This window comes from Sturnira hondurensis, unplaced genomic scaffold (genome assembly GCF_014824575.4).
Source record: "Sturnira hondurensis isolate 20B ecotype Veracruz unplaced genomic scaffold, ASM1482457v3 Scaffold0015596, whole genome shotgun sequence".
Taxonomy (NCBI): domain Eukaryota; kingdom Metazoa; phylum Chordata; class Mammalia; order Chiroptera; family Phyllostomidae; genus Sturnira; species Sturnira hondurensis.
The window spans coordinates 24,251,680-24,263,807 of NW_028088227.1; the positions used below are offsets into that span (position 1 = coordinate 24,251,680).

General features: G+C 51.5%; 1 pseudogene; it reads right to left on the reverse strand.

Annotated features, from left to right (window-relative positions):
• Positions 1–4,344: 4,344 nt before the first annotated feature.
• LOC119000070 (60S ribosomal protein L17-like) lies at positions 4,345–4,869 on the reverse strand (annotated as a pseudogene).
• Positions 4,870–12,128: the final 7,259 nt, after the last annotated feature.

A 12,128-nucleotide genomic window follows, 5' to 3' on the forward strand; every position in this document is an offset into this window, starting at 1 on the left:
TCTGTGAATGTTTTCCCATCTGCACAAATACCATGAACCCGTCAGGCCTTGAAGGGTGGTAACACATGGGCCTAGCAGCCACATGGCCCCAAGCGTGGGCCCTAAGCACGGGCCTGGGTACAGCTGCACAGCGCCGGCTGGAGCACAGCCAGGAATGGAGACGAAGCTGGCCGCATGGGGATGGGCTGAACTGGACTGAACTTTGGCATGGACTGAGCCAATGGCACAGCATTTCCGCTGAGTCATTCTTTGGGGCTTGATGAAGATAAGGCCTGACTTCTTTCACAGCGGGGACAGATGAGATGAAACACCAGTCACCTGGGAGCAGTCTTTTATTTCTGGTCCAATAAATCTTACCACTACATCTCATCCTCCCATATGTGGGTCCTGAAAATGCTTTTCTTGCAACTTCGTGGAAGGTCCCCATTTCAACTGGCAACAACAGGCCCAGGGGAATCCTCAGGAGAAACCTGGGAGGTACAAGGGAAGTTCATGAGGTTGAACAAGTGTCCCATCAGCCTTCTCACCCCAACCTGAAGCTCCTGAGCCAGTCATTGATCCTCTCAGCAAGCGAGCCCATGAGCTCAGTGTCATCCTTGGCCCTCTCCCCCTGGCATATAAGCAGGACCTTCAGCTCAAGGCCCGACCTCCCACCTTGGCCTGTCCCCTGCCTCTGCTCCCTTCCCTGACCCAGAGCAGAGCCCTGACTACAGCATGCTTATAGTGTCTGTCCCCTGTCCCCTTCCCTCCTGGCAAACACCAGCCTCTATCAACACCCCTGTCCCAGCAGCAGCATGGACCTGGGTGGACCCTAGGCCCCTTCCCCAAGTCTCCCAAGAGGCCACAGTTACAAACCGATGGTTGAATAGCCCACCTAACGAGAGAAAAATGTCATTTAAATTTCTTTGGAATCACAATGAAGCTATTTAAAACAATAATACTACTACTACCGAATAACAATAGAAAAATGTTTAAAAGACGTTCAAATAACCAGCAGAAAAAGGCCCCTAGGAATGGAGTTTCTATTTGCCCATTTCTGAAGCCTGACCTGCCTGGTTTTCATTTCCAGAACAGAGAAATAAGAGCACTCCCCACCCTGCAGAAGTGTTGGCATCCTAGCCTTTGTCCCCACATGCAGTGACATTCTGGCTATGTGAAGTCCCTGGGGGCGAGAGAGGGTTTTTATCCAGCTCCCAAGTCACTGGCAGTGGATGCTGGCTACAAACAAACTATTTAAAAAGAAACATATACATAACATTACCCTTAGTGGCAAAAGACTAGAGGCATTGCCTCTTAGGTTGGGAATAGGGTAAGGATGTTGGCTTTGTGAGAGCCAATGCTATAAGGCAAGAAAAAGAAATAGAAGGCATAACAATAGGAAAGAAAGGAAGACATGAGTCTCTATCATAGATGGCATGACTGTTAGTGCAGGAAATACTAAAAATATCTATCAAAAATAACTGAATTAATAAGTGAATTTAGCAAGGTTACACTATACAAAGTTCATATACAGAAATCAACAGTGTTTCTTATTTATTTATTTATTTATTAAAGTTTTTTAAAAATATTTTATTTTATTTATTTTTTAGAGGGGAAAGGAAGGAGAGAGGGAGAGAAATATCAATGTATGGTTCCCCTGCCAGGAACTGGCCTGCAACCCAGGCATGTGCCCTGACTTGGAATCGAACTGCAATCCTCTGATTCGCAGGCCCGTGCTCAATCCACTGAGCTACACCAGCCAGGGCTCAACAGTGTTTCTAATAGTAGGAACAAGTAATTGGCAAATAAAAAGTTTAAAATACCATTTACAGTAACATTAAAATGATAAGATCTCTAAGAATTTAATGAAGGATGTGTGTGTTATTTACACTGAAAACCACAAAATATTGCTGAAAGAAATTAAAGGTCAGCTAAAGAAACAGGGAGATATGCCATGTTCATAGAGCAAAAGTCTCATTTTTAGGGTGAAAATTCTCCCCAAATTGACCTATATGTAGATTCAATGCAATCCAATCACAATCTCAACAGCCTTTTTATTTTGTAGAAACTGAGAAGCTGATTCAAAATTTATATGAAACCTTGGCTGGTGTGGCTCAGCTGCTTGACCATGAACCAACAGGTTGCTGCACCTAGGGTGGGCAAATATTTCTCGGGATACAGCAAGCAAGGAGAGGAAAAATGGATAGCCTGCACTTCATCAAAATCAAATCCTTCTGCTCTTCAAAGGATACCACTAAGCAAACAAGACAAGCCACAGCTAAGAGAAAATATTCATATTCCATGCATCTAATATAGGACTCATATCCAGAATACATAAATAACATTTACAAGTCACTACCCAGTATTTAAATTATGCAAAATGTTCAAACAGACTCACAATAAAGACATACAAATGACTAAGCACGTGAAAAAAAGCTCAGTATCGTAATCATTTGTCATCGAGGAGAGAGCACGTCACCCCCATTAGAAAGGCTAACACTTAAAAAGTTGACAGTACTAATTGTTGGTGACGATGTGGGATGTGGGATGTGCAATGGGACAATTGCCTTGGAAAACATTTGGGCAGCTTCTTCCAAAGTGAAACATGCATCTACAATGAGACCTCACAGTCCACTCCAGGCATCTACTCAAGAAGTGAGAACTTACGTTCACACAAAAACCTGTGCGTAGGTGTGCGTAGCATTCTCATTTGTAATCACTAAAACTGGCAACAGCCCAAATGTCCATCAAGGAATGGAGGGTAGATCACATAATGAAGACCACTCAGAACCACAAGGGAAGAACTGCTGGCCGCGTCCCAGAAACACTGCTGAGTCCCCCTGCTGGTAGAACTGTCCAGGAGGCAGCTCCGTGCCGGGGCTCGGGGTGGGTGGGTGGGAAGGGGCTGGGCTCTCGGAAGATGGAAGTGGTCTGTGTGCGGACACATGTAGAGGTGAAACGTATGTCCTCAGAAAGCATCAAACCGCATACTCACATGGGTGCAATTTATTGCATGTGAATTGCACCTCAGTAAATTGATGTGTTGTGAGCCTGCACTGCTTGCTATAAGTGGGTGAAGTCCTGGGACAGGCTGAGAGCATGGAGCTCCCCTCCCCATCTCCCTCCCTCATCTCCTGGGAGTCCAGCCTCAGCTTGTGAAAATGCTTGGAAGAAGGTAGTGAGCCAGGAAGTCCTAAAAGAACAAGAGGCTGGGGCCCAGGGAGAGGCCATGGGGCATGGGAAGAGGCTGCTGCCTGGGTCCCCCATGGCCCAGAAGGGGTAGAGTGGCGAAGTGGTGAAGTGACAAGGGTCCAGTCACATTTGACACAGTGTCCTGGAGCCTTGAGATGTGTGTGTGTGTGTGTGTGTGTGTGTGTGCTCTCAGGGAGAGTTAAGTGTGCTCTGGGCAGGGGCACACTAATGGCCACACAACTTGTCTTCTCCCACGAAGACCCCACCCTCTGGCCCAGGGGCCACCCTAAAAGGCCAAAGCCCCTTGCATCCCTGCTGCACTGTGGGATCTCTCTCCAACCCCAGGTTGATTCACTGAAACATTCCGGAAATGGCAACGAGTGGTCCGTGCATAACACAGGCCCTCCAGTCCCCACCTCCCTGTCCTCCTGGTTCTGGAGTTCCCCCACATTCTGTCAATGTTCTCAGAGGTCCCTGCCTGTCTGCCTGGCCAAGGGCAGTGTCTCCCCTTGGGTAGAATCCTTTCCCTGGTTTGGGGCTCCCCCTGGGGAAGCATGCCTCCCACTACCCTGAGACACTTTGTGCCCCACAGGGCAGGCAGGGCTGGCCTGGCTCTCTGGCCCCGGCAGTGACAGCCAGTGGTCCTCACTGGTTGTTCCTGCTAGTGCCTTGTGGAAGTGAGGCATGAAGGGTAGGTTCTTGTCGGAATGTTCTGGGCTACTTTACCTTACTCAGTTTGAGAATAAATTTGAATTTATTCGCCAAGTTTCAAAAAAAAAAAAAGACCCTCCTGGGCTCTGGAGTAGAGCTCATTGAGGAGGCAGATGGGACAGCCCTGACCTCTTACAACTGAGGTCTGAGCTTTCATAGCCCAGGGCTGAGCAGGAGGCTCTGAGGGTGAAGGGTGGGGGTGGAGCAGCCTGGAGCCCTGGGGCAGCCTCAGGCGGTCCTGGGCGCCTGTCTTCTGTCCTGGAGCCTGTCCTGTGTGCAGGTGCCAGGCACTACTAGTGCTTTTCTCAGCGTGGGCGGGGGGCGGGGTAGGGGGCTGTTGTTTCCTAGCTGATTCCACACGGCAGTCCTTCCTCTGTCCTGTGACATTCGTGTTACTGTAATTCTTGGTCTAGTTGCCCAGAGCATTCCCTATGCCATGTTCTTTTTTTTTTTTTACTTTATTCATATGTATTTCATGCTGAATTTGCTCCCAGGCCATGAGTTTTGTTTCTTTGGTTTCTTCTGGGATGTCTTTCTCTCCTGTGCAGCTTCCTCAGCTGGTTTAGGGATGACCTGCTCTTTTTCAGCAGGGTCATCTCAGTGTGGCGAGCAGAGCTCATGTGCAGGCAGACGCTCCCAGGAGCTCTGTAAGTTCTGTGCTGCATCTTGGGCGCTTTGCTCACCTGGATGTGCTCAATAGCCAGAGAACCTACATTTAAACCCTTAAGTTTAGCATTACTCTCTAGATTTTTAAGCATGTGCAGCAAAAATTCGGCACTCTTTTTGGGCCACCGACCCCGTGTCCAGCACCTCTGTTTGGCCTGGGCACACCTACCAACTCCACCATTGTATCGATGGAATGGGACATGCTGCTTCTTTAAAGTGACATCTTTCAGACACTTGGTGGCTTTACTTGTTGGCTTTTCGAATATGCATACCCTTGATGGCCTAAGCAGTTTCATGAGTGTTCTTAAAGTGAACACGTAGATTGGACTCTTGATTTGCATGATTTTGTGGGGTTTTCTGGGTCAAGTGAATAGCAAACCATCTTCAGAGGCCACCTCAGGACAGTGTAATAGTGTGCGGAAAGGAGGCCCCCAAATAGGGATTTGTAAGGGGGTCCAGAACTCAGGGTGTCCAGGCAATATTAAAAAAAGGGTGTCCTCACCCCCACAAGTCTGAACTGGGTGATGGGACACATGGAGCAGGGCCATTGAGAATTGTTTTGCATAGCAACAGTTTTGCAACTGACCTCAGGCATGGCCATTTAACATGGCTATAATTTTGAACTGGTTTTGTGGGTATGTTAAACAGCTGTAGCCATTTAACTGGGAGGCAACTCTCTGGTTACATTGGTTACATTGCCTCAGTGAGACCTTGGAGATGATTTGCTCCTCGCCACAGGCCCTCGCCTGCCCGGACTTATTACGGCAGCCCAGAAACGCTGGGAAAATACGGGAATGCTGGCCGGTGTAGCCGACTGCGGGAAGAATCAGAAATGGGGCTGCAGAGGAAGGTTGGTGCTGGGATTTAAACCCAGGCGCGGCAGCCACACTAGAGGGGACCACATGGTCTCAGAGTAAGGGGAGAACCATATGGCTTGGGGGCTCCCCTTGCCATGAAGCTTAGGAAGCCAGAAAGCAAGATGCAGCAGCCATGCAGAGCTCCCTCTCAGCAGTTTGGAAGAATGCAGGAGAGATGCTGTGGGAAGGAAAGGGGTGGGAGGACTCTTGCTGGTGGGCAGGAGAAGGTGCCCTGTTTGGATTAAGAACTGGAGATGCCCGTGATGCAGCTGATGGTGCTGGGAACCATGGGAGGCCTGCCAGCTGAGCACGGATGGCTGGGAACCGAGGGGCTGCCTGAGCCACGGACCTCTGTTTCCTTTCCTGAGATACAGTATCCCTGACTGGCCAGCGTGGGCAGAGTGGGGAAGGACTGTGTGTTTGTGGGTATTTTAAGGGACTTTGGGATTTTAATGAAGACATTAAGTCATTACTCTTAAGTCTGTATAACTTGAATAAATAATTCCTTTCCTTTTCACCAATCTCTGACATTGAGAGCTGGAATTCCCTGGCCATGGGCAAGGCTAACCTAGTACCAGGGGACCAAGGGAGAAGAGGGGGTTCATTTGGCAATAGTATCTTGTCTGCCCCCCAACCCCACACACACCGGTCCATTTTGTAACAACAGTTTTAGGAAGAGGAAGCTTTTATTTTTTTAAAGGAACTATCTTTTGGTTTAAAAAGATCAAGTTTATTTGCTTTCCACTTTCTGCTTTTCTTGTCATTTCATCCTTTTTTATTTTCTCTTATTGACTTTGATCTTTTTCTGTTCCAGTTTCTGAGTTAACTGCTATGTTTTTTTAATTTGAGAAATAAAACTAGGAAATAATATAAACATCACTGTGCAATGAATTCTCCTCCAAAACCAGGTCAGTTTCCACTTCCTCTTTGACTCAGGACTCATTTCCAAAAATAACTGAAAAATTTCAACAAGTTAAGCTTTACTGTATCTTTTTGTCTCGTTAATATTTTCTTTTATAAAGTTAAGTTCAGAAAATGTGGCCTAACCAAATTTTTATTTTTATTTTACTTTATTGTAGTTCAATTACAGTTGCCTGCATTTCCCCCTACCACTCTGCCCCAATTTTTAATTTTTCTGAAATTGAGCTTTGATTTGCAGCTTGGTTTGGGGGCTTTTAAACTTTTTCATGAGACTTTGGAAAAAAGTGTGTATTCTCTGTATGCGTACTGCATTTTATATGAAAAAATAAAGTCACCAATAGAATTTGGTTTTTACGCCCTCATGTTGCACTTCCTCTGAGATCTATGTGTGCCCCGGAGCCCAGGTTCTCGGTGGCTGGGTGCGGCTGCGCTCTCCCCTGGTCCCACAGACTTCACTCCCGCATCCCCATGCGTGTGGACGTGTTTCATCCGGGTAACGTGCACTCCGCACCCACTTCACTCTTTACCTTGAACGCCACTTTCTCTGGTGTTAACACCAGATCACGCCTTTTCCCGGGCTGCGCTTTTCAGCCTGTCACTTGCACACTTTTCTCTGTGGTCGCTGGTGTGTCCCTCACAGGTTTTGTGTCTCTGCATAAAGGTTGTCCACCCTGAGCTCCTGACCTTGGTCCCAGGTCACTCCATGAGGCAGGCCATGCTGGGCACTAGGGGATTTGGAAGGAGGAGCCTTAATGACCCTCAAGGGTAGGGCCACCATGAGTTGGAGGAGCCAGGCCCAAGATGAGAAGTCTGATCACTGTGTCAGCCCCACACAGCAGCACCTCCCAACTGCTGGCTAGAACCAGCACCCAGCCTGTGGCTGCTGGCCTGAGCCCGCCTTGTGGGGGGTGCCAGGCCAATGCTGAGGAGACCCAAGGGCCCTCCCGGAGGAAGGCCACCCAACCAGCTGACCTGCTAAAGGCAGGAACACGCCGTCAGAGAAGCCTGGTGGGCTGCACCGAAGGGCTGACCCACACCCATCGCTCAAGTTCAGAGGGGACTACTATAGGTTCATTTCCTTCTCAGCAGGTTTTCCCTTTCCCTTTAGATTCAAGGCTGATGACGTCCCAGCTGAGTACCTTTGCAAGAAGTCAATTTGGGAAAACTGGGCGAAGGGTACATGGTTTCCTCTGTGGCGTTTATTACAACTCCATATGGATCTACAATTATTTCCAAATTTAAAAAGTAATTAAAAGACCTATAAGGCTGATAGATTATATAATTTAAAAATAATAGCTACCCAGATGTAAAAGGTCCAACTGTGCAAAGCTGTTCGTTCCGCATTATTGCTGTACCCAGGGGAACGGCTCAGTGAAATTCTCAAAACTTTTATGGATTGGTTGGTCTCTACTTCTTCCCCACGACACAGCCGGCTGTTGTCACAACAACGCCGTGTCACAGACAGTCCAAACGCAGTAACTGTCAGAAGAAAGCATGCTTCCCCACCCATGGGCCAGTGGGTGGCTAGGGGATTGGCCTGTCCAGGTGGGGGCTCTGGGCTGCAGGGGTTCCCTCCTCTCAAGGTTCTCGTCCTCCTTGGATCAGCAGCCACCAGGTCACCTTTAGAGTCTCTCACTGGAGTGGACAAAGCAAGTTCCGCCTCAAGATACATTTCAGCTCCACACCCCCCTCATCTGCTCACATCCACTGGCCAAAGCCAAGCAGGGGGTGACTCTGCCACCCTGAGGTCATGGTGGGGGGTGGGCTTTAGCCCAGGACATAGTGGGGTGGGGAGGGCTGTGGGACTGGGTGCTCAGTGGGCTGCACCTCCCAAGTGGACCCTGCTCCCAATGGCTCTGGGTACCCCACCTTAGCTTACAAAGAAGGTATCCCTTCTTTGTTTCTGCCCTGATCCTGGCTGAGGGCTCCTGGGCCTTGGGGGAAGAAGCTAAGAGCTCTTGAAGTGAACTTGCCTTTGGGTATCAGTGGGCACTGAGGTCAGGGGCTTGGCTGAAGGGCAGCAAGAGCGGGGGCGTCCATCCCAACCCCAACCCCAACCAGGTGTGCACAGAGCAGCCTGAGCACAGTGAAACAGAAGGGTCCTGGGGGTGACACAGTCACCTGAGGGCTGAGGGCACGGGTCCTGCATATCCCCAGCCAAGCCCTCAAAGCCCAAAACGTGGCCTTCCCTGACCACGGATGATGGACAGAAGGGGGCACGGCTCTCAAACATGCCTTTCATCTTCGTGGAAGGAAAAAGCACCCTCCCTGAATTCCTGGCTCTGTCTGCCTTCAGCACTTAGTGGAACAGCGAGGCACAGGCTGCTGTGGGCCTCGCTGGGGGCACTTAGCCTCCGAAGGGCCAGATCCAGAGGTCCCTCTTCCTGGTGGCTGCCTGGACCCTTCAAACATCCTCACCAGCCTTCCAGGCACCAGAGAGGCCAGAATGCACTTCATGGTGAAGGGTGAACCAAGATGTGGGACGGAAGGACTGTCAGGTCCCCTCTACTCTGAGGACCATTGCCAAGGCGAGAGCTGGTGGCTGGATAGTTTTCTTGGGGGAGGCAGTTCCTGGGCCAGACACTGTGGGGTAGGTCCTTGGGTGCCTTGGTGGGAACCTTTTCCAGAGGTGCTTTTGGGGTGCCTGAAGTACTCATGTGTTAGCATTTGGTCTCAGCCCTGCTTCTGCAGCTGACAAATGTCAGCAGAATCCAAGACTGTGGGAAAGGCACAGTCCATCCCACCCACTTTCAGGCCAGAGGCTGCTTGGCTGTGTGACAGCCAGGGTATGTTAGGTCAGTGACCTTCTGTCCTTGCAGTGCTGAACACAGGCCCACATGTCCTGTCCCTCCCTTCTGTCTGCCTCTCCCTCTTTCTCTGTTTCCCTGCCTCCTTCTCTCTATCCCTAGCCTCTAAGTTCAGTATTACTCAGCAGAAGTCAGAGGTCAGCTAGACTCTTGCCCTCAGCAGGCCCCCACTGGGCATCTCATAAGAAGATAGTTGGCTCCTCAGCTTCCTGAGATAGTCACGTTCCTCTCTGGTCTCTCCTAAGTGCAGCTCAAGACCATCCCCCCACACTCCATCTCTTGGTTCCTCCTTCTGTGGGTTGGGGAGTAGGCTGTCTCCCTGGGTTAGAGGCCAGCACTCCTGGCAGCGTCTGAGGGGCCTGGGCAGCAGCTGGCTGCCAGGAGGGGGTGTCTACCTCTAACTGCCCTGGAGCCTGGGAGAACTGGGGGGTGGGTGACCTGCATGAGACTCCTGTGAGGCTGGGGAGCAAGGACAGCTGTGTTCAAATCGGGTAGTTTGTCTTCCCACATTTCTGGCTTTGAGAGGTGGACTGGGTTGGGGATGAGCAGGATCTCGTTGGGGACAAGCCCTCAGAAAACCATGGCCCACCCCCGGGACCCTTCTGTTTCACTGCTCAGGCTGCTCTGTGCACACAGATGAGGCCGAGCTGGATGCCCCCACTCTTGCTGCCCCACAGTCAAGCCTCGAACCTTGGTGTCTACTAACACTCAAGGACAAGGTCCTCTTGAAGTCCTGCCGGGAGGAGGGCCAAGAGAGCCCAGACTGGAGGGTTGGCCCCTCATTGTCTTGACCTGGACTATGAGTTGTCAGTCTCTACCTAGTGTTGGGGAAGGAAGGGGCATTGGGAGCATGGGGGACATTCTGGGAGGAGTGCTAGGAGGCAGTGAGCTGGGGGCATCTCTTCAGGGTGGGGGAAAGAAGGGCTGGGTGGTCCAGGGCTGGTCGGGCCGGGTGCTGCCCCACAGTACGACTCCAGAGTCTGTCTGAGCTCCTTCGGGACGGGATGGGGTTTCTGTGGGCCTGTAGACAGACCCTGGGCACCCTCTGAGCAGGCGTGATGAAGCCCACGGGTGGGGAAGCCAGGGATCAAGAATGCTGGGCCATTCCAACCATGGACGCCCCCTCAGGGACAAGCTCTTGCTCCCTCTGTGACCCTTGCAGCACCTACCCCCACCCTGAAGCCAGTCCTTACATGTCTGAAGGATGAATTATTAAGCACAGAGAAACACTTAAAGCTACAGTGACTAAAACACAGGGTCCATTCTTGAGAGTGACACCCGAAAACATTGGTTTTTGTACATCTCTCAGTTTGGTGATTACACTTTCCACCAGCTGCATCCGTGGAGCCTCTGAAGCCAATGCTCTGGCTCCTATGGCTGCTCCTGGCATCACAGCAAAAATTCTCGAAGCTCTTCACCCCCCAGGAGCTGCCCAAGGCCAGCCATTCTTCCCTCGGAGCACTGCTTGCAGGTTACATCTCCCATGGGGCACTGTCACTGAGGCCCTGCCACACCCTACAGCCCTGGCCGGCTCTTCTAGGAGCAGGGGTGATCGAGGCCCCTCCACCTGTGCCCCCCACGCCCACCCCCAGGCACACAGCTCCTGTAGGAACCCTGGGCTTTGTGTGGCCAGGAGACTTCTAGAAGCCCTGGCTGGCATGGCAGCTAGTCACCCAGGGGATCGGGGAAAGGTCCAACCAGCATTTCATCTGCCTCCACATATGCCAGAGAGATACCACCAGGGGAGGAACTGGAGAGAGGAAGCAATGGGTCCTCGGGTTGCTGGGGGGTGGGGAGAGGTGTGGACAGACTGCTCTCTGGGCATGTGCCTGCTCGTGCTTGCTGTGGGTGCCACCGCTTCTGTCCCCAAGCCAGATCGTAGAGCTCATCAACCTGCTCCCATGGACAGGGTTCTTCTCACTGAGCCCTCATGAGGGTCGGTGACTCGTGCTATCCCTTGTGCCAGCTGTCTCGCTTTCCACTCCTCTCTTTCTAGTAGCAGTGCCGTCCTGCTCTCGGAGGGGCTGCACTGCTGGTCTGCCCACCCCCGAGCCGGTCCCCACGTCCATAGGCAGGGCCCCTCGGGTGGGGCCCATACACAGGCATGGAGAGAGGAGGACAGATGCCCTTTTGCTTTACCCCTTCAGTTTGCTGAGTAAGGCCTGTGGGTGGTGGGACTCCCACACACCCATGGAGAAGGCCTGTGTGGAAGAGCCAGCATGGACGGAGGGGAACCTGCCAGGGAACGTGCTCCCTCTTTGCTCTCCTTACCTCCCAAGACCCACCCCAGGCCCCACTTAGAAGCCCTTTCGAAGGCCTCACATCAATCCAAGGCTGAGGCAGCAGGTGGCCACCCATTCACGTATTCGCAGGGGTGCCCAACCTTTTGGCATCTCTGCACCACACTGGAAGAATTGTCTTGGGCCACGTATTAAATACACTGTGACACATAATCTCACACACACACACACACACACACACACACACACAAACTCATTTTAAGTAAATTTACAACTTTCTGTTGGGCTGTATACGGTCCACGAGCCACAGGTTGGACACCCCTGAACAGGGTCCATGGCCAAGTTCTTGTGGGGTGTGGACAGGCACCCGCACCCTAGGAGACCCAGCAGCCCTCACATAGCCCTGGTGGGTCTGCTGAGCAGGCACTCCCACCATCATCCTGTGGCCAGAAGATGACCCAAACCCCAGTTCCTTGCTGTGGCCAGACCTTGGGCAGAAATGACTCTCTGGCACTGAGGGCCTGGGGGCCAAACCCTTTTGTGCCTGTACTTTGGGTGGCATGAGGGCATAGTGGATGCTTCTGAGGTTGTGAGGCCAGGCTCCTGATTCTTCCCTTCCCAGCAGAGAGAAGGGGAGAGTAGTGGGGGGCATTTGAGGGCTCCCCACGATGCCTAAAGCCGGAGTGTCAGTCACAGCCTGGGTAACCCCAGCCTCCCCAGTCATGCCCCAACCTGTAGGCAGCCTGGAGAGTGCA